This window comes from Eretmochelys imbricata, chromosome 22 (genome assembly GCF_965152235.1).
Source record: "Eretmochelys imbricata isolate rEreImb1 chromosome 22, rEreImb1.hap1, whole genome shotgun sequence".
Classification (NCBI taxonomy): domain Eukaryota; kingdom Metazoa; phylum Chordata; order Testudines; family Cheloniidae; genus Eretmochelys; species Eretmochelys imbricata.
Window position 1 is genome coordinate 4437850 of NC_135593.1, and position 27915 is coordinate 4465764.

Genomic DNA, 27915 nt, shown 5'->3' on the forward strand with positions numbered 1-27915 from the left:
TTATCCTACAATGCTATGTGCTTTAGAAATGCTTACACAAACCATTGAAATGTGTTAAAAGAGTCCTCAGTTGAAGGTTACATTTTGTTGCAAGAGAGCTCTTTAAATATTGTCAGAACATGATCACACAATAGGGTAAAGGGTCCAAAGACCCTTCACATCATTTAAGCTCCACTTAATCATTTAATACAGGGCTCAAATGGCACAGAGGGCCTTAAACAGGCCCTCTACTGGGGGTGAATTCCATCCTACATGCATATCAATCAGCTACTGTGAATAACAAGATTAAGTAGCATCACTATTCTGGTCTGTGTTTAAACTTGCCAATCAAAGACAGTGACTGTTCACTTTTGTTAGTGTTTATTTTCACTTTTAAAGAAAGCTTACAGACAAGGCTCAGTCAGTCACACAGAGATGCCTGACCTGATATTAGTGTGGTCCACCCTAATTGAACACTTCCCCAAACCCAGATAAGCAATATTTGCTTTCTGCAATGTGAAAAGGAGGACTTGTGGCACCTTAGAGACTAAAAAATTTATTTGAGCATGAGCTTTCGGATCCGACGAAATGAGCTGTAGCTCACGAAAGCTTATGCTCAAATAAATGTGTTAGTCTCTAAGGTGCCACAAGTCCTCCTTTTCTTTTTGCGAATACAGACTATCACGGCTGCTACTCTGAAACCTGTCCTTCTGCAATGTATACATCTCTAGAGTAAAAATACCTCTGTCTGGGAGAAGAACTCTGCCCGTTATAGTTTTCTGCAACCCATCTTGTTGAGTAGTAGGGGCCCTAAATTGTACATTTACACATTAGTTCCCTATCTCAGACTTTGTAAGCAAAGTATAAACCTGAAAACTTTCAAAAAGCTGAACTTATTTTGCTTATTAGAGTTGTTTCCATAGCAATTTTAGGATTTTGTACTATTGTGTATGCTTTTAATATAAACAATGACAAATTACTTTTAGTTTGGAATTTCAAATGCAGATACATTGTTTATGTTTATTAAATAAACTTATTTCACACTATTTCCTTCTGACACACCCAGCTTAAACTGTAATGATAAATGTACAAGATAGGATACAAGGTAACTTCAAAGAACAGAAAATAAATCCAAAACCTGTTCGCTTTTTTTAAAAATACAAATCAGACGTCCTGAATTTAGAAAGTTAATATCAAAACCTTCCAGTACTTGCAAAATTCATTGATTCAGCTCCTTCAATCCAAGTTTGTCTTTATAACAGTGATACTCAGACTGTGGCTTCGGAGCCAAAAGTGGCTCTTTAATGTGTCTCCTGCGGCTCTTCGAAGCAAGATATTAAAACAGTGTGATTTAATTATTAACCAATCTAAGTTAACCACCAATCAGGATGCTTTTACTATATTATTAACCAATTGCAGAATACTTGGTCAATTATTTTGTTTTGAGATGAGAGAGAGAGAATGAATTCACACTACTGTGGCTCTTTTGGGTAATGCTGGTCCCTAATTTGCTCCTGAACCACTGAGGTCTGAATATCACTGGTTTATAATGCTAAAGAAGTTCAAAGACACTTAACTCTGGGCACTAGACACAGCCGAGTCAAGTAAACGCTACCATCAGATGGTCCCCAAAAATCCTCTCTTATTAATTTTGAATGTATAGCAAATAGAAAGTGCAACACAATGTTAGCCTCAGATTGCATCACTTTTTAAATCCAAATTTAGAAAGATTTAATTAAGCATAAAACTGCAATATATTAATAGTGAGTTTTAGAGTTTCACTCCATTCATTACCAGGCTCCTTATACATCATTACAAAGATTTAAAGTATACACTCCTATTTTATTCTGCAACACAGATTACTAGCAAGAACAGAAAACATCTTTTGTTCCAAGAAAGTTTTGGTGGTTGTTGTTTCTCTCTCTCTTAGCTTGCATTTATTAGAGGCAACTCAGACCTAATCAAGCTGTGATACACTATCATTTTAGAACTTTTTGGCAGCAAATATCTAAAGTGCTATAACGATATTTTGAAGAGGTTATTGAGAAACAGGTTCCCTGAAGCTACAGCAATAGTAAAATAATCATATAGCAGTAATAGCCTCTAACAAACCTTATGAGAAGTTGGGCTTATATTTTACATTGTAAACATACAGCAATATTATCCTATGCAAAATGAAAGAGTATCGGAAGCCTCTGAGATGTGCATCTTCAGGAGAGGAAAAAAAGCAATTTATCTTAGTTTGGCTACAATGGTGTGATTAGGTAATTAAACTTAATCTGCAGTGCTGTGTACCATTTAAAAAAAAAAGTTCCATAAACACACAATTGAGGGATTACACACATTTGACAGGACCAAAATACCGTACACAGGGTTGTTGTAGCCATGCTGGTTCCAGAACATTAAAGAGACAAGGTGAGCGAGGTAATATCTTTGGACTAACTTCTGCTGGTGAGAGAGATAAGCTTCTGATCTTACACAGAGTTCTTTGTCAGGCCTGAAGAAAGCTCAAAAGCTTCTCTTTCTCACCAACAGAAGATGGTCCAATCAAAGATATTACCTCACCTACTTTGTCCCTATAGGACCAAAATATGACCTTCTCACCCAGAAATGAGCACTGTGTGTTTAAAAGGTCTCATATTTGTCACTTGAGGGAAAGAGGGTAATATCCTCCAAAACAAAACTTGTAATTAACACTTAACATTTTAGCTGCTCACCTAAGTGGCTCAGTTAAAAACGCAGATTCTTATGAGCCTGGAGAAATTCAAACTGACAAAACTCCCTGCTCTTCAAGGGGGATTGAGAAGTCAGTACTCTTGTATGTGTTCTTGCCAGCTAGCATATCACAACAAAGTTGGGATATTTCTACACAGCAATTAGACACGCATGGCTGGCTCATGCCAGCTGACTTGGGTTCCCACTAAGGGGCTGTTTAACTGTGGTGCAGACTTTCATGATTGGGGACCCTCTCACCTCACTGGGTCCTAGAGCACGGCTCCAGCCCAAGCATCTATGCCGCAATTAAACAGCCCCTTTGCCCAAGCCTCTTGGCATGGGCCACCTATGGGTTTTTAGCTGAAGTGTAGACACGCTTAGTGTGTTGAGTCGACTGGGCACACAGCTGAGGGCCTAGGATTGTAAAATGCTGCAGTCCTTGTTTGGAGAATCAAAAGTCCCCATCCTTGTTGCACTGAGGGATGTCACAAAAAACCACGCTGCTTTAAGAGTGCCCCAAACAATTAACTTCAGTATATGACAGTAAAATTAGCTATATTAATTCCATTGTTAGAACTCAGAGTAGCAGCCGTGTTAGTCTGTATTCGCAAAAAGAAAAGGAGTACTTGTGGCACCTTAGAGACTAACCAATTTGAGCATAAGCTTTCGTGAGCTACAGCTCGAAACTGAATATATCCTACTCTGCATCGTATTGATGAAGAACACTACATGTGCTGTGATGACAAACAAACAGTCACTGTGTGGAAGGGATCTAAGTATCAGGGGGCTGGATGGACAGATCCGGCCTACTTGGTATCCAAATCGCTATTCTAGTCCATCCGAATCCAGTGAGTAAAAACCATTTTCCTAATCTAATACGTCCTACTGACCACCCCACCTTTAAAAATCTTCCACTGTCTTGTCTCCTTCTTCTCAGCACAAAGTTTATTTTTCTCAAGCTCACTTTCAAGGCTCTACACAAAACTTTTCCTGCCAATGTGTAGTACCAGGTCTCTTGTTGCATTGCCTCCCCATTGCAGCAATATCAGCCTGGATGCAACTGATTTTACTGCAGGAAAACCTACAGGCCCTATATCCATTATGCTAAACATTGTACCGACATAACCAAAAGATGGTTATGCCCCGAAGAGGGCTTGCAACCTAAATGTAAGATCTGAAATAGGTGGATACCAGAGACCGGGGAGGAGAAGCAGAAGGCAACAATATTACAACTGGAATGATAAATAGCAGTGACACACAGCACACCAGCTGCACAACCATTTGTAAAGATTTGTATAAGTGTCATGGCAAAGATGACTAAGAAGGAATCTGAAGGAGAACAATGAGCTACCTTTGTAGATTTGTTTGGGGACGTGCTTCTATGTAAAAGGGAAGGCATAGAAGAAACCATGAAGGTGTCTCCTGGAAAATCTGATACATGATAAATAAAACCTTGTATTGTTGAATTCCAACATTAATGGAAATCTGACCATACCACTTCTCCCACAACTTGCTACATCTGGAATGCCCTTCCAGTTCCAGTCCACCTAGACCAGTGGTTCTCAAAGCCGGTCCGCCGCTTGTTCAGGGAAAGCCCCTGACGGGCCGGACTGGTTTGTTTACCTGCCACATCCACAGATTCAGCGGATCGCGGCTCCAGGCCAATGGGGGCTGCAGGAAGCGACGCGGGCCAAGGGACATGCTGGCTGCCCTTCCCGCAGCCCCACTGGCCTGGAGCGGCGAACTGTGGCCAGTGGGAGCCGCGATCGGCCGAACCTGCGGACACGGCAGGTAAACAAACCGGTCCAGCCCGTCAGGAGCTTTCCCTGAACAAGCAGCAGACCGGCTTTGAGAACCACTGACCAAGACAGTTCCCTCTCTTCATTCAAACCCCTCCTTCTGTGATGCCCATAAGAGTTAATTTCTAAATTACTTTTAATTGAACCATCAAGATGTGCATAAACCATAAATGAACAGTCACATGATCTTATTGCTATCTCTCATCCGCACTCAGTCTAACTACACCCCTTGAACCATTTCTAAAATAAGACTTTAAGCTCTTCTGTGCAGGGATCACTTTCCTATTTCTACTTTAAAATGCCCAATACACTTGTAGATGCTATAAAAATAAATTAGCATATATGCAAAGAAAAAAACAGTCATTTCTAGCAGAATGGATAACTTCAAGATCAGATGCAAACGCATATAAGATCTGAAATCTAAGATTGTTTCAAGAAAGTGCCTTATTCCATTACAGCATCATTCTATAGTCACAGCAAAACTTTGGTAATAATGTGGCTTGCTCATGTCAACATCATCTCTGGTGTGGCAGCAGATAATATTCCAGTCAAGTAGCGATTCTGTTCAATTACAGCATCATATGGATAATGCCACTGTTTTCTTTCCCTGGCAGCTCCGTGATCTTTATGTGGGGACATGCTAATAAGAGAGCCAGAAACAATAAACTGCATATTCTTAAAGCATATTAAAAATTCACTTGTTTAGCTACAACTTACCACAAAGATATAAAAGCAGAGTATTTATATATATTGCTCAGTGATATTAATAAAAATAATTTATTTCTAAGTTTCTATACCATGCCCATTCACCTTCAGTAAGTGACTTCCTTTTAAAAAGTGCACAGATTGAGATCTAACGATTAGTTACAATGCATTTTACTAACTTAATTTAATAAACAAAACAATTATATAAACAAACTATTCTGGACCACTTGAATGTGTCTTTTCCTGGCAATGCTAGAAGATCAGAGAATGAGAACTCTGAGTTTCTTGGTCATCAGGGAGCAATGAAAATAACTGGGTCTTCCCTCTGTTTTTTGGATGGCCCACGATAACGTCAGTAATGGTGGAAAATGTGTAGTAACAGCTGTTCAGGGCATCGTTGGGAGAGAACATCTCCTACCTTTGCCCCGATGTTCTTTTGTAAAGGGGGGGGGGGTAATGTTCTACCATGAGTTGCACTCATCATTCTGTTACTTAAGAGGTGTACATGCCACTTCACTGGTCTAAAACATGGCAGCCAGTCTGCCTAGATATTGGTTTTGCACTAAAATTCTTGTTCTGCTCTTATAAGAAAAAAAAAGTCTCCCCGGTTATGTCTAGACTAGGAAGAGAGATTGAGTTTAAAAATGAGATGATGACCTTTCTCACCCTTATCTATGCCAGGGGTGTTGGATTCTTCAGAGAATGAGCTTATTTCCATTTTAAAATGTGAGCCAGAGTGTAACATTTAGGACTATATATTACCCTCCATCTACAGTGACACCCTACTGATGTCAACAGGAGTCTTGCACAAAGATTAAGCACAGAATGGTATTTATTATCTGTGTACTAGGTTGTGCATTCAGCACTGTTTAATAGAAAAGTTGTTCATCCTAAGGGCCACTACTATTTTTGCTCCCTGTTTCTCTTCCTTCTTCATACTCCTGTCTCTCTGTACCTCTCCCTTTTCTGTCTTGGTGTCCCCTCCTTTCTCTGCATTTCCTTTCATCCAAACCATTCCCAGAGGGCCAAAAAAGCCTAACAAAATCAAGAAATTAGGACAGACATCCAAATCTGCGCACATTTGATTAATTTTTAGTGGTGTTTCTTCCTCCTCCTCTGTGATAGCACTGAGTTCTCAGGTGCAACGCCCCTCTGAACTCCACTTCCTTTTACCTTTATTCCTGCCAAATGTTTGTTGCGTGAGGGAACTTTCTAGCAGTTCACTGGGTACTCCCTATTCTAAAAGGTTCCCAAAGTACAGCAGCATTGAAGACCTGCAATCCACAAGGGGGGGTAGAGGGGGAGAGAGAAACCACCTTGAAGAACCATTGTTCTATTTGGTTCTGCCATGCTGTGACTCTGTCCCTCATTCACAACCACTGCAGAGATCTGATAACTACAGGGGAACATTTCTGTTTAATAAGGAATGAAAGAGTGTCATTAGGGAGGTATACCATAAATCTCTGAATAAGGCCTCAAGATTAATCCTTCTCAAGTTAAAATATCTATGCATGCCACAGTAATGCCTAGGAAGCTTAAACTACATATCCTGACTGTGTTTGAATTGTTCACTTCCTTAATGGCTGAAAATCTGCTACTCCCATTCCTGAGGTGAATTCCTTGTGAAACTCAGTGTATACCCATACCCATAAGTAAATCATCTTTGGAGAGGACATCATCTTGACTTCTCTTGATTAATAAACTATGTTGCTATAGAAAATTTAGTGTTCCAGTCATGTGTTTCTGATTTGTGAAGGCTGGGATTCAGATTAGGAGGTTGGCAAGAAATGGATATGTTTGGATTCCTCTTTACCTAAAGGCTTAAAGCTTACTACCAGTACTTCTAATGTTTTTGTGAACACCATTACTGCTGTTGAAAGACAGAGAAGATCAGAACCAGTATTGGCTGTGTCACGTGCCATAGGAGAAGTTGAACAGGCATGATGAGTTTGTGCAGCCAGGCACTGTTGTAACCACAGTAGATTGTAGGGTCTCCCTGTTGAACCCAAACCTTTTCAAAATTGAAGAAACTTCTGGTTACCCTCTGGACCTATCTGGAACCAAAGTAGCATAGCATATAGACATGAGTCCTGTTCCTCCTCTCTTACAGCTTCTCTGACTCTATACAGATGAAATATTGCAAACTTTTCCCACTGCCAGTCCTAGCACTGAGTTTCCGGAGTATTTTTTTTTTAAATACTTATGTATATTCATTTCTCAGTCTCTTATACCCACTTGCCTTTGGTAAACAGTTCATTGAAAGAAGTGGATTAGCTTGCCCTTTGAAGAGATCTCCAGCAAGTTGAATGTCTGAGGGTCCTAATGTAGAACTCCAATCTGTTTTCACCCCCTGACTTGGCCTCTTCCATCAACTCTTAATAAACAAGAGAAGGTAAAAAAACATTACTACCACTTCTCTTAATTCCAACAGCTTTAGATTTGGAAAATCCAGGCTCACTCATGTCAGAAGAGTGAGAATGGAAGACTTAGGAATCAAAAGGAGGAGAATGAAGTTTCTTCTTAAGTTTCTTTGGCAGGATGTCATGACTCACTGCACCTTGTAGTATCCCAAGAGATATCTGTCCTCTGAGGGAGCGGGGTCTGCTGGTCAGGGACTTCAGGAAGGATCTTTCTTTTCAGTGTAAGGGATACCCTAAGCTTGGGCTGCCTGTACCTCATTGTCCCTCTTTTGTTTTACTGGGTGAAGTCGTGCAAGGAGAGCTGCTGGTAACATCCTTTCAGCCCAGATATGCATATGGCGGAACAGACTGCGATCTGGATTAAAGACTAAGTGCATAAATTTGTGACATAAGATGACTAAACCCATCCACCAACTTCTAGATGGCTCCCAGTTACTCTGTGCAGCACATTACAATTACAGGAATGGGTCCTTAATTTGGGACTTACTCCTTCTTAAACTGGGACTGAGGAGGCTGGAGGCCCTGTCTGAGACTTGTCTGCAAGATCTCCTATCGAAAGTGCCAGCAAAGGCTCTAGTTGTCTGGGCTAATTCAGGAGGATGTAAATGGCCTTTGATGAATAACTCCTGCAGCTGCCAAGCCATTTGGGGAGCTTTGGCTAGGGCTACATTCAGCCTGCCTACAGGCAGCTGGATGCCATGTTTTCACTTTTCAAGAGAGACAGACTGCTGCTCACCTGTCCTTTGTTGACTGATTGACCAGGGTGAGGGTGCAAACTTGAACAGATGTTTTATCCTCCACTATGGAACCCAGCTATTAGTAATGGGACAGGCATAGTTCCCCCTCTGCTGGTTATCGCATAGGAACATGTTTTCCTCCTGGGCTTCTTGGGCATTAGGTCCATAACAACAAAATGGGGTATAACCATGCATGATGGGAAGCCCACTGCAGAAAACCTGCCTTGTCTCAAATAGGATTTTTTTTTGGAGTGCATCCTCCAATAATTTAGACAGATCAATTGAAAGGCCTTTTTCAATTTTTATTTTTAAATTAAGTCCTGTGCTCTTCAGAACCAGTTTCTGTAGCTCCTTGATGACTTGGAGGCAGACAGAACTGATGGGCTCTTCAGTGGGAAATGCTGAGCTTGCATCTGGGACCAACAAATGTGTCTTGCAGCAGTGTAGGCCAGAAAACCACGGTCAGAACCAGTGAACTTGCCTGAAAGAATATACACATTTATGTATGTGTGATTGATATATATATATCTATATATATCTATCAATCAATCATATCCAGAAACTCATCATTTAGAAATGTCAGTGCCTGTTTTGATTCGTTGCTCTCCATACTGGCCATTTAAAGTAGCTTTCCAGTAAAATGAATGGAACATTGGAGAGTATAAAAGCAGCAAGTGCTGATATGACTGTGAATATATCTACAGACTAACAACTACTGGTTCTCTTTAGAGGATCTAAAAATATAATTGAGCAATGAGAGAAGAAATTTTAACAATTCATTTTCAATTAGTTTAACCAGAGTCACATGACTTTTCTTGAACTCACAGACTTTACTTGCATCAGCTGTTATCTTAGGAGAGGACAGTTCTATTCACGGATTACACGAATTCTCTACACTTCCCAGTTAGCTTTTTTCCGTACTTTTAGATACTACCATTAAAAAACGGACTGCTAGAACCATATTACAGGTCAGAAAAGATTCAAAAGAAAATTCAGAAACTCTCAAGTGGCTGTTCCAGTCATTTCATGGGTCTTAGTAGAACAAATGATCATATTAGACAAGGGAGTTCTAGTCTAATAGTTAGAGGTATCTAGACAGAGCAGGGTTTAAGAGCCAGACTTGGTGAGTTCTACTCCAAGTCCTGCTACTCTTGCTGCATTAATGCAGATGAATCAATCTTTTTGCCCTGCCTTTTTCCTTGTCTGTGAAATGGGGATCATCATGTGTAGGGGTGTTTTGAGGCTCAACAGCTAAAATCTTTGGACGATGACATTACTTGAACTTGTATGGCAATTATGTCTTGTTGTAAAACAAACCTTGAGATAATGGCAAACAGTTTAGGCCCAAGATGAGACCTTTACAATCATTTTCATTCCAGAAAATCCAGTGGTGTTTTGTTTGTTTTTTAATAACCAGACCTAGACAAAAATGTATAAAGAAATATAAACCAGCAGCTACTGTTTCTATAGCATCCTCCATCATACTTCATTCAGCACTGTGCAGAGCTTGACAGCTGGCCAGCAGAGGGAGTACACAGCAGCTATTACACTGTTCCCAGAACTGCATGATAAGCATCAAAACTGCTGGTACGCAAACAAAATAGTAAACAAAATCAAGGCATCTTAGCTTCTACAAGAAACATAAAAGGAGAAATGGCAAAAAAGCCAATGTCTGCAAAAGGAGAACAAAAATATGAGAAAGCAAGTTTTATTTTCCTGCTTTCCAGGGGGAACTCCAAACAAAAGTAAGAACTGCAAACTATTAGTTACTTTTCAGCATCTGTAAGATGTTAAAAAACTGAGTTCTGCTGTTGTCCCCCCCGCCAACACGGGAAATTCCAGCATCAGCATTTCAATATGATGTACCTGGTTCAGCAACAATGCACAACATGTATTTTGCCTCTAGTGCCGGCACATTTAATAGTAAATAAGTGGTTAAATATGTGCTTATAAAAATTCAGATCATATGGTAATCCAAATATCTAAAACAGTATTTATCTTAGCTAGACCTACAGTTTCTTATTTTCTGAGACCGTTCCCCTTTTGAAAACCCATTTCAATTTTACTCTACCATTTCTTATTTTTATTCCTCTGCTGTTTAAGCCAATGAGCCTTATCTTGGTATTGCCACTTCCAACTCCAGCTTTAAATTACTAAACAAACAATTTTAAACATTAATGACACAAACTTCTGTTAGTTATGTCACTTCACAATTTTAAGGGGGGGGGGGTTACTGAAATGCTATGGACTCAACCAGGTGGCAATCTCCTTTTTCATTTCCTCTCCCATGTGGAAAAGCAGACTTCTAGTGATGTGGAAGTTTGTGGGTGTGTTCTTGTCTTGAACCTGTCCAGGTGGTAACTACAGCTAATTCTTATAACTAAAAACCCACTAAAACTGGATTTTAAGTCATTAGATTACCGAAGAGTACATATGCAGTCAAATTGTAGCACAATTTTAGCTTGGTACAACAAAAACACCCTTTTCACAGTTATGACATGTAATATTAAGTTTAGCAACCTGAAGTAAATTCATGCCATGAAATGTTTAAATAATGATATTCAAGATCTGAACATCTTTAGAATACTACAGCAATGTTAAGAAAAGGATTGTTGCCATCAGCAACTAAGTTGTCTAATACAAAAGCACACCCTCTTCCTAAAGACTTTTCTCTTTTTTTAATAGACAACATGGCACCACTTTGTTGTTCAGTTTACTTCACACAAAATGACTCTGTCAAACTGTCAGCTAAGCTCTCCAAAGTGCAACTTTATTTTAAGAGGTATAGATGTCACAGAATGACCTATTTTGTTCAAGATCATGAAATGAAAACATCTGTGAATAAACTACCAAATGTGGAAAAAAAAAGTGCATCTAGCTACCAGGTAATCCTAATTACAGATGGCTTTAAAGCGAATAAAATCTTTACATATAATAGTGCGTTTTGCAGTCTTTAACCTGTATACATATCAGAATTGTGCGTTTACAAAATTAGACACCTAGTCAAAATTCTAACCAAACTGACATCTTAAGACTAACATACTGAATGCATACTCTTGTACAACTAGTTTCTAGGAACTTCATTATGTAAAATGAAAAGGAGGACTCGGGGAACCTTAGAGACTAACCCATTTATTTGAGCATAAGCTTTCATATAAGATGCATAAGATGCATCCGACGAAGTGAGCTGTAGCTCATGAAAGCTTATGCTCAAATAAATGGGTTAGTCTCTCAAGGGCCACAAGTCCTCCTGTTCTTTTTGCGGATACAGACTAACACGGCAGCTCCTCTGAAACCTGCCAGTATATAAAATGTAATGAAGTAGCTATATGATTGCTGGCACAGAACAATTCAAGTAGGTAACTGAAATACAAGGCGTCCTACATGTGGTCAGATTTAACAACTTCCCAATCCTTTCAAGTTAAGACAATGTAACAGAATATGGAAAAAAAAAAGTATTTGTTTTAATTTATGTCAATAAATTTTTTTGTTAAGTTAAAACAACTCTTTACAAATTTCTTTAGTGATAATGTAAATGTACTTAGTGAGATAATTACAGGAAGCACTGTAAGTCTGCACTTAAATTCGGATTTCTACTCTTAATCAAAATGACAAAAAAATAAACTCTCAAATATACTACAACATCCTGTATTAGCTCAAGGCTGTCTGAAAGTTCTTCCATTAAGTCATTAGCCATATAACCTCACTCACAAGAAAACTAAAACAACCAATTAACCAACTTTAATTTCAAATGCAAGACCAGTTACTAAGATTTTATTTTAATAAAAATACACATAATTGCATCAAGAAAATCTGAAAAATAATACAAGTTATTTGAAATCTCAAGTCGTTTTAAAATGTTCAGAAGAGGGTTCTTTAAGAATTATACTTTTTTCCTCCAGACTAACTTCAGAGAAAGTAACATATTAGGCAAAAATAATACTGAGGTATCGATTTTAAAGTTTTAAGACAATAAAGAGGGTATTAAAAGTGAGTTCAGGTTCTTCTAGCATTATAATTTTATATCTACAATGACCTGGGACAAAAAATATCTATATCTATATAATTATTTTAATTGTTTTCTTTTAACTTGTCATCACAGAAGTCAATCATACAGATTTACTTTCTTTGGAAAACTGCAATAAAACCCCAAATCATTAACAATTAGCATCAAGGCAAAACAGCTGACATACTGTAAACTGTTTGGAGAAACTCACCAGGCTTGCAAGTGTGTTTTTATATTTGTTTTCCTCCAATTTGTGTCTACAGTTTGAGAACTAAAGAGTCAGACGGGTTCAATAAATTGTGTGGACGAGTTCATCTCAGTGCCCAATACACACCACAGTTCCACTTTAAATATAAGAAGTCTTGGCTAATAGTATGCCTTTGGGTTGGGCTTTTCTCTTACAAGATAAGCTGTTAAGTCATGCCTTGATTTTAGATCTGCCAACATATGAATTCTTCTAATGCCGCCTCCTCCGCCCACCATCAACACTGCCATACTACTCGCTCTCTCCCCCCACTACCACCAAAAAAAAAGGCACTGCAGGGCAGAAATTCCTCAGGTGCTCACTAATGGAATTCCCAGGGTCTCTGAGCCGCTTCGAGGATCAAGAGATCTCATAGCCCCTGCTGGGGTAAGGAGCAACGAGTCTGTTCCATTTAATCAAATACAGAATGAATTTTCAGCCCTATTCACTAGGCTGTCTCCAGGGCTCCAAAAAGGCACCAGGGAGCTAGAATCACACTAATGTGGCTCTTTCAGGCAAATATAATTAGTTTGATTTTAAAAAGCCACATTAATAATATCACCTCAGTACTATTATTCAGATCACGCCAGTGATACTGTAGGAAATGAAAAAAGAATCATGGAAAAGTGGTTTATTTTCCTGTAAGTTAAGATTTTGAAAGTGACATTCCATATGGCAGGATTCCTTACTATTAACAAAAAACAAGGTTATCTCCTTTACTGAGTCCACTTTAATACAAGTTAGCATTTATATTCAAACAGGTACCAACTCATCTCCTTATTTTAGAATAAATGCCACAAAAAGTGCCATTAAATATTATAATTTTATGAGTCTTTTACATTCTCCAGGCATTACATTACCACAATTACAAAATAACTTTCTCCTTTAATTGTAATTTTGTTTACATCCCAAAGTACAATGTCTGTTACAAGACAGAAAGATACGAAAAAAATCCCTGCCTCAAAGAGATTCCAATAAAGAGACGGATAATAGGATGCACTGGGGGAATTTAGAGAAAATAAAAAATACATATCCCAGTTTATTCCTATTATATCAATATAGTAAATAATTTTGGGGTTTTCCCCTCAAAGTTCTGTTTAAAAACAAACAAATGAAATCCACAAATATATATTCATATTTCAGTTTATATATACAGTTTGAGGGAAAACATTTCTAGTGAATAAGATTTTTTTGCTCCATTTACACTTTAAGTTAAATAAAGAGCCCAGATTACCTAACTTAATATGAGTGAAGAAAGTCATGAAAATGTTTTGTCAAACTGCAAACAAACCATGTCTGATGAGACAATAGAAGAACAATTAAATTAGGTTTACCTTTCACTTTTAGCGACAAGAGCCCCCACTCCAGTACACAAATCTCATTCAACTCTGCCTTGCTGACCTGCATAAAGCAGTCCATCTAAACAACATCAATTTAATTAGCTCACTTCAAAGTCAAGCCACCTGCAACAGCAGGCAAGGACTGATGCAAACCTACACAGGCTGGATCAATGAGGTCCAACTCTATGATCCTTTGTACTTTTTGATCTTGAAGCTTGAGATGTGCTCAAGCATTTCATACCAAAGATAAAGAGTTTGAACAACCCAAGAAGGGTTTTATTAGACAAAAATGAGTTGCACATGAATCGTCACCTCTCATAAATAATGATCTTGGGAATCTACGCTTTGCTCATGAAATTATATATTCCTCTCAAGACTATCAATTAACCAAGATTCTGAATGCAGTTACACAACATTAAAAACAACGAAGTACATTTCGGATGTCAAATAGTCAAAACACTGGCTGAATTCAACTTCAAGGAAGTGCAAAGGTTTTCCCATTTGACAGTGTTTCTCTGATTTTCCAAGCTGCTCATTTGTGCACTGTACAATTTCAACACGTGCTTAACAGATAGTGGCAGTCTGTGCTGCTCCTCAACAGTAAGAATGACTAACTGCTACTCAGCTAGAAAACAAACAGCTAATTTAAAATTTCCAAACAAATTCTGATCTTTCATCCTGTCCCAAATGAAGATAACTTCCCAACATCGGCTGCTATAAATAGTCTTAAGAAAAAACAAGAAGCAACTTGTAATTTAATGTTTAAAAGGAGCTGTGTTGAATGTTAATTTGACAATCTGAAGTTGACAGCTGTCTCTCTCCATCACATTTACCAACCACATGCCAGGCACTGCCTTTAGTTCTGCTGAGTATACCTTTTTGTCTACGAGGTATCTGAGCATTATTATTGTACTTAGCAGCAGAAAGACTGACGGCCAGGTAGTCTGCTGCCCTTGGTTTTGCTCAGGGAACGTTTACAGCATTAAGCTATCAACATCAAATTTTAAAGAGGCAACGTCAGAGTTGCTTCCAGAGTAGCCCTCTCCTCTCATACCTAATCCAGGCAACTCAGGAAGGCAATCACTCCTATGTCTCCTCCTAGGCTTCAACTGGAGGATGTGAGGTGGTGTTGATCAAAAACAAGTCCACAATAGTCCCAAGGTGGAGCAGCTGGTATCTGGTGATCTCTGTCTCCAGAAATGACCCTTCCTCGCAACTGCCCACCTGCCTACATTGCCAGGAAATGCTATGGTACATACGGGGTGGGAAGTCACACCAAGGTCTTTAAGCATCACAGGAAGGTAAATAGCCCAATATAACACCCTTCAATGCTAACACCAGCCAGGGACAGCTTCGCACCTTTCCTGGAACCTACAGAGGGGGCATCAAACTGGCTGGCCCTACCTACTGCATCACAGCCCTATGCACGGTCCCTGAAGGCAACTTCCCTGGAGTCCTGGCTGGGGACCTGGCTCCACAGCACCCAGGGATTGCCCCCTACTGCCACTCGCTCACTCATGAGTTGGGAGTATTGGAGAAGGCAAGAGCTTAGCTCTGCCATCCACTCTCCAACCCTGATCCACCACCCAGCACCCCCAACCCCGATCCTTCCACCTAGCACCCAGCACCCCAGATCCCCTGAATTAGCACCCAGCACCCCCTGCCTAGCGGCCAGCATCCCCGACCTCGCTCCTGCCACCTGGCACCCAGCACCCCCCACCTAGCACCCAGCACTCCCCAATCCGACTGCCTGGCACCCAGAACCCCAGATCCCCTGAACCAGAACCCAACACCCCCCGCCTAGCACCCAGCACTCCCCAACCCCAATCCTACTGCCTGGCACCCAGAACCCCAGATCCCCTGAACCAGAACCCAACACCCCCCGCCTAGCAGCCGGCATCCCTGACCCCGCTGCCTGACACCCAGCACCCCCCATTAGCACCCCCAACAGGCACCCATCACCCCCGATTGCCCCGCCTGGCACCCAGCACCCCCCACCTACTAGCCAGCACCCCCGATTCCCCCCACCGCCTGGCACTCAGCACCTAGTACCCAGCACCCCTGAGTCCGCTTCCCCTGCCTGGCACCCAGCACCTAGTACCCAGCACCCCTGAGTCCGCTCCCCCTGCCTGGCACCCAGCATCCCCGATTCCCCCCCCGCCTAGCACCCAGCATCCCCCACCTAGTACCCAGCACCCCTGAGTCCGCTCCCCCTGCCTGGCACCCAGCACCCCCGATTCCTCGCCCCCGCCTGGCACCCAGGACTCCCCACCTAGTACCCAACACCTCCGATTCCTCCCCCCCCCGCCTGGCACCCAGCACCCCTGAGTCCGCTCCCCCTGCCTGGCACCCAGCACCCCCGATTCCTCCCCCCCCGCCTGGCACCCAGCACCCCCCACCTAGTACCCAACACCCCCGATTCCTCCCCCCCCCGCCTGGCACCCAACACCCCCGATTCCTCCCCCCCCGCCTGGCACCCAGCACCCCTGAGCCCGCTCCCCCGGCCTGGCGCCCGGCGCCCCCGCCCCGCCAGGTAACCTGCCCTGCCCCGCCCCGCCCCGCGCTCCCCACGGCCAGGCCAGCCGGCGCCCGCAGCCCCGCCCGGTACCTCTCAGCAGCCGGGCTGGCCGTGCCCCGAGAGCCCCCGCCCCCGCTCGGCAGCCGCCCCCAGCACATTCCAGAGCGCGCGGGCGATCCGGACCGGACCCTCCATCCACCGCCGCCCGCCCCGGCCGCCGCCTCGCGCACACTGGCCGCACTCGGCGGCGGGGCCCCGGGCGGCCCCTCCTCCGGGCGCGCGCGGACCCCGCCCCCACCGCCCAGCGCCGGAGGGCGCGCGCAGGCCACGCCCCCCTCCCGCCACTCCGCCCGTTCTCAGCCAACTGCCGCTCGCCCCCGCCCGCTCCGCTCGGAACGTACCAACATTGCGGATGGGGGGGGGAAGCCGGTGGCCCGACCCGCGCGCGCCTCCCCTCACTCCCCGCCCTGGGGCCGGGCCGGAGGCGCGGGAGGGCCCGCCCGGCGGGACGCGGGGCTGCCGGCCCTGTGGCGGGACGGCGGTGCGGCCCCACGGCCGGCCCCGAGAGCGCTGCCCCCAGCCCGGCCGCCCCGTGGGGCTCCCGTCCCCCGCGGGCTGCCGCGGCACTATCGCCCCGCACCGCCCGAGCTACCCAGAGCGGCGCCGGCCCCCCCCCCCCGCACAGGGCCCCCCCGCAGCCTGCCTGGTACAGCACCCCCCGGCACAGGGCCCCCTCCTGCAGCCTGCCTGGCACAGTCCCCCCCCGCACAGGACCCCCCCGCCCTCCCGCAGCCTGCCTGGCACAGCACCCCCCGCATCTGGACCCCTCCTGCCCTCCCGCAGCCTGCCTGGTACAGCCCCCCCGCACAGGGCCCCCCCGCAGCCTGCCTGGTACAGCCGCCCCGCCCCCGGCCCCCTCCTGCCCCCCCGCCGCAGTCTGCCTGGTACAGCCCCCCCGCACAGGGCCCCCCCGCAGCCTGCCTGGTACAGCACCCCCCCCGCACAGGGCCCCCTCCTGCCCTCCTGCAGCCTGCCTGGCACAGTCCCCCCCCCCCCCGCACAGGACCCCCCCGCCCTCCCGCAGCCTGCCTGGCACAGCACCCCCCGCATCCGGACCCCTCCTGCCCTCCCGCAGCCTGCCTGGTACAGCCCCCCCGCACAGGGCCCCCCCGCACAGCGCCCCCCCGCAGCCTGTCTGGTACAGCACCCCCTTGCACAGGGCCCCCTCCTGCCCTCCTGCAGCCTGCCTGGCACATTCCCCCCCCCCCCCCCCGCACAGGACCCCCCCGCCCTCCCGCAGCCTGCCTGGCACAGCCCCCCCCTGCACAGGACCGCCCTCCCGCAGCCTGCCTGGTACAGCCCCCCCCCACAGGGCCCCCCGCAGCCTACCTGGCACAGCCCTTCCCCCCGCACAGGGCCCCTCCCGCATCCTGCCTGGCACAGCCCCACCCTGCCCTCCCACAGCCTGCCTGGCACAGCTCCCCCCCACACACAGGGCCCATCCCTCAGCCTGCCTAGTACAGCCCCTCCCCCCCCCCGCACAGGGCCACTCCCGCAGTCTGCCTGGCACAGCCCCCCCCGCACAGGGCCACTCCCGCAGTCTGCCTGGCACAGCCCCCCCTGCACAGGGTCCCTCCCGCAGTCTGCCTGGCACAGCCCCCCCTGCACAGGGTCCCTCCCGCAGCCTGCCTGGTACAGCCCCTGCCCTCCCAGAGCCCTGCTTGGCACAACCCCCCAGCACAGGGCCCCCCTGCCCTACAGCTCACAGTCCCCTCCGCACACAAAGACAGGGCCTCTGGGCTCTCCACAGGGCACCCTTTTTCTCTCCCAAAGATGCTGGAGGTTCGGCAGCATCTCCTGGCTTGAGTGGTTTACAGTTTTGTTCAACGGTTTTCAGCAACCCCACGATAGAAATTGTTCCAATGCCACTGCCGAAGCCCTGCCTGACATAGTCCCGTGCCCCACTACCTCACATGACTCTCCGCTGGGGATGCCCCTCTGCTGGGATGGGCCTGTGACCAGGAGGTGTTTGGAGGCTCTGCCCCCAGAGCTCAGCTTGCAGGCTCATCTCCCCCTCCACAGTGCTCCCCTGGCTGGGTGGCAGTACAGGTAATAACCTTGTCTCACAGGACACCCTGGCCACACCGCAGAGTAGTCTGGATGGAGGCAACATCAAGGCCCACAGAAGGGTGGAGCCAGTCAAGGCACTGACCCTGGGAGGGGAGGAGGGAGCTTTATGGCTCCCAGAGTGTTTCGCAGGGTTGCGGGGGCTTCCACCTTGGCATCTGGAGTAGCTGATCCAACCCCACCATGAGCAGACTAGACCAACTGCAATGGCGCATTGCATATGCAATCACCCAAGAGTCCAGCAACTGCTTCTGCTGCTTCTCATATTCCTCTGCTTCTGTGGGTCTCAATCCATCCCCCCAAATTCCCCTCCCGCCTTGCTGGCCCCCCGCCTCCATGTAGCAATGTGGCAAAAATAGGGTGGTCACAACCCTCTTACACCTGTTCACAACCCCCATGCTGAGAAGCTGGGTTCTGCTTTATACATGCCTGTTGGCCATTTTATGAAAATTTACCAGATAGCATTTTAAAAAACCCAAAGTTGGAAAGACAGTACTAAACAACAAAAATGGGTTGGGTTGAACTTGGATTGTGTCCAGATTTAACCACAAAAGATCACACTAAATATTTGTGAAGTTCTGCTCATATGCGATGAAATTCAATATCGACAACCTGTTAAATTGCAGAGCATTAGACATAATCTTTGGAATTACATGTTGAATGATTGCATTACAACACTTAACTATCTCCTGCTTTGTCCCCAAACTCTTATTATTCTTCATAGCCCTGACAATCATGCAGCAAAAACATCAAGGTAATGAAATTAAATGTCATTTGCCTCATATAATAATTTTTGGTTTTCAAAAAGGGACAAGAGGAAGTTGCAGCATTGTTTACTTATGGAAACATATGCAAGTGGATTTCATAGATTTCTATAGCCTTTTATATGGTGAACAGGCTAGGCTTTACTGATTCAATTGACTAAACCTATTATATACAGATCATCTAACTCTATTGCTGAGTTTGTAATGCTGGATTAATTTACCAGTAGAACAGATTAAAAGAAAACTATTTTACACATTTCATTTGCATGATGGAAAATGATATGGCCTCATGGGAAGAGGCGACCAGTCCTGTGATTAGTAAGAAGATGGCTTTTGTGCTCTGGCAAAACAGCACAAATATAAGTGGCAAACGAAAAGGAAGATACTTCAGGGAAAGAAAGGCAAAAATGTCTTATAAAGGTTGTCAACTTTAAAGGTGCAGATTCTAAAGTCTTTTTTATTTATTAAGGCAGGTTAATCAAGTATGACTGGAAGAAGTAAACTTGTAATAGAAACACGTTAATAATACAATTGTAGTTAATATAGGTACCACCAACTATGTGGTATGTCGTCTGTGGCTTGGTTTCAAGTGTGATGTTCCCAGAGGCCATGGTGATGGAGTACATGATAAATTCCAAAGTATAAACTATACTCTTGTAAATGAAGGGGAGTTATATAACTAGACTTCCTGCCTCCAGGGAGTCCCAAAGCCTTGAATACAGTGAGCCTCATTCAGATCTCACACTGGTGTAAATCAGGAGTAATTCCACTGATGTCAACTGGGTTGCATCTCACTGGTGTGAGACCAGAATGAAGGCTATGCTTTTGGGATACTTTTTTTCATCTAAACCAGAAAGTTTGACTTTAATAAAGCAGCATATACAGCAGAATCTTGCTAGTCTAATCACCACCCAACTCAAACTGTCATTTGAAGCTGCAAATGTCTTCTTAGATGCATATATTTACATATATAAAGATCACTTCCCCAAGTATCCAAACCTCTGGAGGTTTCGTGTTCCCTAGACCTTCAAGTAACTGAGGTTCCACAGTACTAGACAGTTTGGCAATCTGATGTTATTGTAACGGGCTACCACCTTTATTATTTGTATTAAATTCGCACCAAGAGACTCTGACCAAGATCAAGGCTTTGTACAGGACACTGAACAAACACAGGATAAGAGTCAGTCCCTACCTATAAAAGTTTTCAGTCTAAACAGACAAGACAAAGAGTGGGAGTGAAATTAGAGACACACAGAGCTCAAATGACTTGCCCAAGGTTATACAGCAGGTCCACGACACTGCTGGAATAGAACCCAGGTCAGAATCCTAGTCCACTGCCTAAGCTACTGTCTCTGGGCCACAGGAGCTAAGTGGATTGTAGGGGAGCACACTCAGTCTACAAGTTTCTTTATGGATTATTTCAGGTGTCTCCTTTGACACACCAGCATTGCAGAAATTGTCTGGTAACCAGGATGGAAGAGGTTTCCTTGCGAATAGACTTCACCGAGGATTTCCAGTGAAAATGGAAACCCATCCCACCGAAGTTTTACCCAGTCACCTTTTCAACAGAAGAGTTGTTTATATTCAGATTACTCTCATAGTTCATCAGATATTATAGCACCACAGTGCACTTCAGGTAAGGCCTGCCCTCAACGAAAAGAGAGGGGGTCATGGGATCATTAATGATTTACAGTGCCATTCATTCCAAATCACCAGTTTGACTCCAGTGCAGTGGACCCCATAGAGCTAGCTTTAGCATTTAGTTTATGTAGCAGTAACCCAAAGAACCTATAGGGCTATATCTTCTACGACATTGGCTTCAGCAGTTAGCATTAGGCTTGAGGCCTATGACTTTGGCACAGATAAATGACCTAATGGTCATTTTGGGGAACTGGGAATAGAGTGCTTTAGGGCATGATGTCCATGATGACACCAGCCAGCCACAGGAACATGAGCTAACACCAGCTTTTGGATATTTTAGAATAGGAACATCTGCAGATGTCTCACCATAAGAGTGCCATGGCAACTAATTGATAAATTGAGATCATTAATATACTAACCTATAGGAGAAGGGCACCACAGCATTAGTAGGGTGAGAAAATACAAATAAGGAAGAGGGGAGAAACCCCTACTGAATAGGCATTAGGCATAGTGGCATCAGCGTAACATACAAAAGTTGTATCCCAGCTGGTGTGCTGGAGGAGAGAGCGATGTAGCCCTTGTGAGGTGCCAGGATGATGGCCAGTGGCAATAATGAGGAAGGTGATAGTGATGAGGAAGATAACATTTCAGGTTGTTCTGCAAGGGATGGTGTGCACATATGGATGTGAATATGGACATTCTGTATTATCTCTATCCACCTTGATGGGTTAGCGTGTTTGTGACTTTGCCCACATATTTATAAACTATTACAACTGCAGAAGGATTCCTGAAGTGTGAGTGTTGCAATTGTGCACAACCGGGTTTCCCACTGAACAGTAACTTTAATAATTCTGGGCCTGATCTTGGGACAAGAACTTGTCAACCCTCCAAGTCATAACTGAGAATTCTTAAGTAATCAATATAATTAATTCACAATCTGTAGATTGGGCTACAGCAGGTTTTGGTGCCTTATGTGAAACAAGTTGCTAATCTCAGTCCAGCTCCCAATAGTAGATGGCCAGATCATAAACGCATCACCACAGTTGCCACCCTTGTTAGAGTCAGCAGAGGAACCAAGGATTGAATAGGTCCTGGAGGTTGGGGTCCTCTCTTCTTGCTGGAGGTGATCCCTCCAGGTCAGGGTGAAATGGCTGAGGATAGCATGGGATTCTTCCTCTAGTCCCATGGGTAAACAGAAGACTTGAGTCTCCAGGGCTGTCCAGAATGATATCCTCTCACCATGATTTACAAAGACCCACAAGCAAAAGTCTACGGGTTTTTAAAATTCTCCCATCGACCTAGCTACTGCCTCTCCAGGAAGTAGGTTACCTGTGCCGACAGGAGAACCCCTCCCACTGGCATTGGTAGCATCTTCACTGAAGCACTGTAGCAGGGCAGCTGTACCATTGAAGCGTTTGCAGTGAAGCCCAACCCTAAATGAAACAAGCGAAACTTTGAGATCTTGGGTTGTAACCCATAAAATACAAATGGAAATAACATAAGGAGTTGGGGGCTTGTCTCTATTTAAAAAGCTACAACAGCAGAGCTGGCCACTGTAGCGCTTCAAGGTAGAGACACTGCCTACACCAAAGAAAGGAATTCTCCCAGCTGCATCGGTGATCCACCTTCCCGGGAGGTGGTAGCGTTTTTCTACTGACCTACCGCTGTCTACACAGGGACTTAGGTCATCTCTGCCGCTGAAGGGTGTGGATTTTTCACACCCCGGACCAATGTAGTTAAACTGATCTAATTTTCTAGTGTGGACCAGACTTAACCTACCATCCACCCATTTTTTAAAGAAACACCTCTATTCAGATACAGATCAGTGCGGCAGCTGGAACTTAGCACCTGTCGGCGATCAATGGGCAGACAACCTTTGTACTGACAGCAGGTCCAGTTCTTAGCCAAGCTGTGCATGCCTAGACTTGGGGAAATAAATGCCTGCATTCTACATCACTCCAATAATGTGTTGCATGCTAACCAATTGATCCAAGAATGTAGGATGCCGACTCAGACTTCAGTCCACAAGGGTAACAATCAAAGGATGATCTCTCCTGACAAGCTGTTTGTTTTCTTGGCTTGAGTCATTATGAAATGTTAACTGTATTTTTACCCATTTCTTTAAGGAAGCATAAAGATGATGGTTAGCACCTGTTTACATGCTACTGACCGCAAAGGAAGATTCTTAAGCACTTTATGGACAATTCTCCAGTTCAGCAGTCTCTATAAATATGCAAAAAGAACAGGAGGACTTGCGGCACCTTAGAGACTAACATAGCTCACGAAAGCTGATAGTCAAATAAATTGGTTAGTCTCTAAGATGCCACGAGTCCTCCTGTTCTTTTTGCAGATACAGACTAACACAGCTGCTCCTCTGAAACCTATAAATATGCAGCCACTGCGGTAGTGGGAGAATAAAAAAAGTCCTAGCATGTTTCTGAACAAAATAAAAAGGAGCGAGAGCATACCAGCACCACACCAAACCAGGACTGTAGCATCTCTGAGATGGCAGTCCTTTGTGTTGCTATTCAACAGAAAACCACTTTTCATAATAAATTGGTATCAATGTCATCTTCACTTTCAGGGGTTCTCGACCTTCTTTTCCTTCCATGGCTCTATATTCCATTCAAACACTTGCAACCTGTTTGCTTCAGATGTTGCCCAGAATTTTTTGTGTTCAGATGCGTTGACGGAGGTGTCACAGGAATCTGTGCAATTGTCTATTATTGTATTTTAGTAGCACATGGGAGCATGAAGTGCTAGGTGCTGGACAAACACAGCACAAAAAGTCCCTGTCTCATGCTTGATGAGGTGGATCCTGTTCCAAGCAAGCAAATCTATTCTAATTTATAATAAGAGGCAGAGAATTGGGAGCAGGGTTACGTCTATCCTTGTCAACTACTAGCAACTTCCATGATTGAAAATCAGATTTATTTGGGAAAACTTTAAAGCATCACTAAGGAAAAAACCCAAGACATAACATATCAGTAATAAAAACATTACCAGGCTATCTGATAGAATGGGCCACAGGCAGCTCAGAATTTGGCCTAATATATCAATTAGAGACAGGATGATTCATTCTGTTATAAAACCACAGTAGAAAGTTCAATGGTCATCAAGAAGAAGTCTCTCCTAGAGACGAGGTTGAATTCCCAGCTGACTGAGGGCCTAGAGCCCAGATCCTCAACGATATTTCGACACCTAACTTCTGATGCCTATATACCTTTGAGGATCTGGGCCTAGGGCCTGTGGAGAAGTCAATGTGAGATTTTCAGAGCTAGAACCTTGTTTTTGAAAATTCCTTTTGTTTTCTTTTTTGCTGCTATGTTTTTCTGATAAAAATCTAGATGTTTTCTGGGTGTTATCTGCTTATTGCTACTAGCCAACTCTGTGACACAGCTAAAAAGAAACCCTCTTGCTAAGTGGCTGGAAACAGCTCTGGTGAATTGTAAAACATCATGTTAATTTTCAGATCCCCAAAGCAGCCATTATTTAAAAAAACAACATATGGCATATTTCCCAGGTTAGAACAGAGCTGGGAGGGGTGTAAAATAAACATTGTATCCAAAATCTCTGCAACCAAAACAGCTACAAAAGTACTCCTGGAAATAACAAACTGGAAAGCTAATCATAAGAAATCAAATAGATGAGGCTAGCATGTTCTTCCTGTCTGGCTTTAGCTTTTTTTCCCGTCCCCAGGTTTGGGGGTTTTTTTTGTTTTTTTTTTTTGTTTATTTTTTGCTCTGGCCTGTAGAGAGTAGCAAAGCCAGGAGAATGATCCTAATCCACTCCCCTACCAGGATGGACTCTATATCCCAGCATGGTGTTTCTCTGTCTCTCCTTCTGTTCCCTAAAGGAAAGATAGTCCTGCTGACAGCAGCAGCTAAAACCCAGGCTGGGGCCCTAAAGACAGGCCACAATGCAATTTTCTATGGTCTCAGATTAAACTTTCCTTATCCCGGTACCTGTCTGGCTAGCACCGTGGTGAGGGTATACAAGCAGCAAAGGCTATTCATTCACCTCCATTCTCATTCTGCTACCTGCATTCCTGGATGTGTCCCCCTCTCCCGCCCAGTATTAATTTCAATTGGATTTCTCAGAAGCTTAACTCAGAGCTAATTAGCACCCTATCTGGCCTATCCTTTCTACAGTACCTTCACAAAAGATTTACAATGTGATTAAAGTTAGGTGCCTGAGGACAGCCATGCTCAATGCGTTCCTCGGCATTCTTGAGGAATTAAGCCAGAAGGGGGAGAAAAAACACTTTGGGGTTTTTTTTGGTTTTTAATCCTAAAAAAAAGAAAAGAAGAAAAACAAGAACAAAATGAAAGCCGTTTTAACTCACTTCTAAAGTTAAATCACTTAACCCCATCTTATTGTTATGAGAAAGGAAGCAGGATTAATAGAGTTTCCCTCCAAGATCCAGGTCTTGAAAGATCTGTTTCTTTTTTGCTCTGTTTTTATTTAGGGTGAAACGCTCAGTTCTGTCAATACAGCTCCGCTCTGCCAAGATAGCAGCCCCCAGGGTGTGGATTCTCAGCCTTTCCACACTCAATATGAAGAGAGTAAACTTGATAGAAGGGGCTGCCTCCTCACTGCTCTTTATTGCCATTTCTTTTCTGCTTTTCTACATTTCATAGAGCACTAAACAAAACAGATTTTTATTTGGGGAGTTTAAAAAATAAAAAAAATGCAGGTTTTCTCTTAGCATTCGGAAACGTTTAATATGGGGCTCTCTTGCCAGCTTATGCATCCTTTTCTTCTAGTTGCATCTTTCAGCTGAAGATTTTAATAAGCACTTCACAGTCAATAATTAATTATGCTGCACAGCACCCTTGTGCAGCAGATAAATGTTATTATGGAAGGGTAAACTGAGGCACCCGGGGTGACAGAGTCAGAGGCTGAGTAAAGAGTAGAATCCAGGAGTCCTGAACCTGCTACTTTAATTACAAGACCACATGTCATTGCCAGTGATGAAAATATTCCCATTGCCTTCCATGCCAGTTGGACTGGGATGTTAATGAACATCTTTAAAGAAAACAGAGTGCTTAGTATTATCATATGTTTTCTGCCTGTTGTAGAAAACGAAACCACATGAGTGGAGTTCAGGCTGTTATTTAGAAGGTATATACCTGAGAACATGGCACAGTTTGCAGTGTTTCCTGAAATTTACAAACAAGAAGGATTTGTGTAAGCAGCTCCGTCATGTAGGGCCTGATTCTGATCAGTGTAAATCAGTGGTAAGAAGTCCACTGAAGTCAATGGTGTTCCACCTGTGTGCAGGTCCAGTCCCACTCCCACTGTAGGCATCAGAAGTGGAGCGTGATGTGTGACTGTGCCATAAACCTAGGGTAAGCAAGATCAGACTCAGCTCCTAGTTAGGGTAAATAGACACTGAGAATAGCTACGATTTCCATGCTAACTCATAAGCCTTCACTGAGACACCTGGGATAGGAATTGGCTTTATGAAAACTACTAAATGTGGGGTTTGGGGACATCAGGGTAGCCAATATGTCATGGTCTGTATTGCACCCACGGACACTGGTTACAGAGACAGGAAGGCTGACACTAATGGTCTCACCTCCTAGCAGGTGGAGGACAGAAGTGCTGTTTTTAGTGACAGCCAATGGAAATTTTCATTTTCTCAAGTGCTAGAACAGCTGCTTCCAGATGCAAGGGTTCAAGTGTCAGATGAACAGATTCCTTGTAACATAGCCAAACCCCTAATGTGGTCAATTTTATTATGATTTTTAGGGTCCATTATATAGTGATGCCTATCTCAGGGAATGGCTTTGAGGGAGAGAGACAGAAATTGAAGTAACTGATGTAATGAAAAAAAAAAGTTCTTTAATATATATGTGTTTTGTTGTCCGTGACTCCTTATAAAAGGAAAACCTCCGTTTCCAGGAGCCCCATGGTCTACTTGCTCTCTTCACAAGGACAATAGGTACCATCTAAAGAGAACATATTGCTATGGCAGGCAACATCAAATGGTGCTGTTACACATAGTCTTCCGACTTCTTTTTCACAAAGTATGAGCAAATGTTCAGTTTGGGAAGACGTGCTCTATTGTTAGTTTCTGTACAGAAGCACTGGTTCTTGGAGGGGGAGCTGTGTGAGTAGCAGGAGAGTTTGCCCTCTGCCTTGGACTGACTGGAGTCAGTTTGTGAGGCAGAGTAGCTCTCCGGGAGCTGGGCACTGGTACTGGGCAGAAATTCGTGGAAGAAGGGATTGTCCTACGTGCTGTTCAACCACCTCTGTTCCAGGGCTGGTGTATCCATGTCAATAAAACAAGTTACAAGTAGACTATATCGAGATTCCATGTCACTGATTTCTCCTCCACTGGGAAGCTGACCAGCCAGGCCCTGGACGTCTGCTACCATCTGGTAGAAGGGCAATGCTGGGGCAAGAACAGGAAATTGGTGTTAGTAGTGGGGGCTGCAATACTGTGCATGCTTTGGGTTCAAATGAACACATTAAAACTAGACTGGACAAAGTACTGGAGAATCTCCCTTAGGGAAGAATCATGTGCTGGTCCCCAAGGGATAGGCTAAATAGACTTTTCCAACTGTAAAATCTATTATTCATTCAGCAGTGAGCCACCCTACTTAGGACAATGTTTTACAATTTATAAATATTAGCATGGGACCACAATTTACAGGAAAATAAAAAAAAAATCCACCACACACCTGATGAAACAGATGATTGTTGCACAATGATCAAATATATTTTCTAATGGTTAAAGCAATTCTCCTGGAATAAACGGATGTCAAAAATTAGTCACCACCAGCTGCTAACAGCTTACTACACGTCACCCGGCAAATGATTTCTAAATATCTACTAATAAATATCACCCTTCTCAGTGTCCTATGATTGCAGTGGCTGTAGGCTGCTGACATGACAACGTCAGTAAAGGCCCT

The 27915-nt window shown here is 44.0% G+C and overlaps 1 protein-coding gene across 1 annotated transcript in view; it reads right to left on the minus strand.

Moving 5' to 3' along the window:
* Positions 1-16691, minus strand: part of CDON (cell adhesion associated, oncogene regulated) — a 98659-nt gene extending 81968 nt beyond the window's left edge. Inside the window, exon 1 of the mRNA XM_077839830.1 lies at positions 16554-16691. The gene's annotated coding sequence lies outside the window, so the exon portion shown is untranslated. The remainder of the gene's footprint in view (positions 1-16553) is intronic.
* Positions 16692-27915: the final 11224 nt, after the last annotated feature.